We start from the raw sequence: 2,723 nt of genomic DNA on the forward strand, positions 1-2,723 counted from the left end.
CTCCTGGTCTTTTTGCCTTTTCTGAGAAAAAAAATCACATTATATACTATTATATTGTATAGGCTACAGCAGGGATCATCAAATAGATTCACCCGCGGGATGATTATTTTATTGAGTGGGTGGCCGGAACATAATTACAAATCATTTGTAGACTACCCAAACATATATATTATTTGACTAAAATAATCATTTCAAGCCTTGCTTACATTTGTATAAGATCTATTATCCGTGGGAATACTTGGGAACAGTTTTCCAAAATTAAAATCACTTGAAGCTGATTTCCTGGTGTTTTTACAGTCTTTTATGTCCAATCAAAAATAAAATGCTAATTTTTACCAAATGTAACCAATTTTCCCCCACTCTGGGCTACGGTCAATTATTTATTTATGTTCTGAAGCTGCAATCTACTGCAATCCTTATGTTGGCCAGCAGATGGAAGCAGAGGTCTAAATTCCTCAATGATATAGTCAGTGCCCTCACGTCGCAAAAGCACCAATGTTGTATTCATTAGGCACCAAAAGGAAGAAAAAAGACCACCTGACCTGAACTTGTCCAATAAGAAATCCTCTTTTTCCATTGGAAATGTTTTGCTACGGTGTTTCCCTAAGGAATTACGATCCTGACCAATTACAAAATCTAAACACATTCTCATACATCAGTCAAAGCCCCACTACCTCCGAAAGCACCTCCAAGATGTTCCCCTTCATCCAGCAAACCTACTCCTTTGTCTTCCCCTGCAGTCATGTGTTTCAGATACGTTGTAGGCAATAAGTGCTGCACGACCCTCCAACCATGATGCCCGGGCCTGTATTCACAAAGAGTTTCAGAGTGCTGATATATAATTGTATTCATTATGGTCTAAAAGGGAAATCTGACACTATAGCACTTTGTGAATACGGCCCAGAGTTTCACCTCTCACCTTCCCATCACTTCCCCCACCTTCCTCCCCTCCCTCCCTACATTCCCAGCCTTACTGAAGCACACCGGGAATCTCTTGCCACATCACAGAGGAAAGGCTAATCTTCTCTGCCCTAACTTTAACTACGCCACTAATCCTTCAGGTTTATCGAAGTAGTGTGAGCACCTGACAACTTGGCCCGCCCTCCTCTCTGCAGCCTCTTAGGCTGTGTTTACACATGCAGCCCAATTTCAATCTTTTTTTCCCCACTAATTAGTTTTTATGACCAATCTGAATTAAGATCTAATGTGAAAAGACCTGATGTGATTGGTCAAAAGACCAATTAGTGGTGGGAAAATATATTAGAAATGGGTAGCCTGAGCTGCAGCTTTGGCAGCACACCTTGTCCAAATATTGTCACCCAGCCAATTAGGCCATTAGATGTGGAGCCGGATGAGTCTGATGATATTTGGACTTCAGTCTTGCTCAATCCACTCATGCTTACTTTTCTCACTCACTGCTGCTTTCCTTTAATTGCAGTGTGTCTACATTATGATATAGGCAGCATCCAACTTGGATCAAGTGTCCTGCCCAGTCACCCTGGTCTCGAGCATCTCGTATTATTCTGTACGTAAATCCGGGACACTCAAATTAGTATAATATGTTTTGTTTGATATGGTTACGTAAGGCAGATGGTTACTAAAGGGTAAAAAAAAAACGAAAGTAGGGTGGTTGGTTGGGGTGGATGGGTGAACATATAACATGAACATCTAGCAAGTTTGATTCTCTTCACGGGCAACATTAGCATTTTAGCAAAATAGCAACTTTTCAACTACTTACTACTTTTGAGCTACTTTGCAACTACTTAGCATGTTAGCTAACCGTTCCTCTAAGCCTAACCGTAATCCTTTTAGCTAACCCTTCCCCTAAAGCTAACCTGAACCCTTTAACCTAACTCCTAAACTTAACCCTAACCTTAACCCCTAGCCTGGACAGAATTCTTGACATATCATACATTTTGAAAATTTGTAACATATTGTATGTTTTGCAAATTCATAAAATGAAATGTTATTTAACTAGGCAAGTCAGTTAAGAAGTTGTGCGCCGCCCTATGGGACTCCCAATCATGGCCGGTTGTGACACAGCCCAGGATCAAACCCAGGTCTGTAGTGGCACCTCTAGCACTGAGATGCAGTGCTTTAGACCGCTGCGAAACTCAGGATCCCCGAGAATTATAATTCGTAACATATCATTATTAATTAATACATACCATACAAAATGTAACGTATTATACAAAAGGGAGTGTGCGGATTTACGTACAGAATAATACAAAACCCTCTTAGACCAGGTTGGCACAGCCGATTGCTAAGGTTGTTGATTACTTTTACAATATTGAATATGAGTCAGATATTTCCACACTTTCACAAAAAAAAATAAAAAATTAAAGACACTCAATGGTAAATGAAAGATATCGACATTCTGGCTGTACTTTAAACGCATGAACCAACTCAGCTTTAAAACAACATATCCACAGATACTGATCATCATGGATCAGAATGTGGCGGTGACGGGAACTGTAAGTCTTTCATCAATGGAAGGAACCACAACTAACATATTTACCACATTCCTCATAACCATTAAAAGATGATAGATGGTAGAGTCCAGAAACCATTGAAGCCCACTGGGCACAGACGTCAGTTAAATGTCTAGTTTTGATTTACGTTTGGTTGAGTTGTCAAATAAAGTGAATTCAGTGTGAAATCAACCAACATTTCCACTTTGTCATAGGATTTAGGTTAAAGGTTTGGTGAAAAAAAATACAATT

This window comes from Oncorhynchus kisutch, linkage group LG8, assembly GCF_002021735.2.
Source record: "Oncorhynchus kisutch isolate 150728-3 linkage group LG8, Okis_V2, whole genome shotgun sequence".
Classification (NCBI taxonomy): domain Eukaryota; kingdom Metazoa; phylum Chordata; class Actinopteri; order Salmoniformes; family Salmonidae; genus Oncorhynchus; species Oncorhynchus kisutch.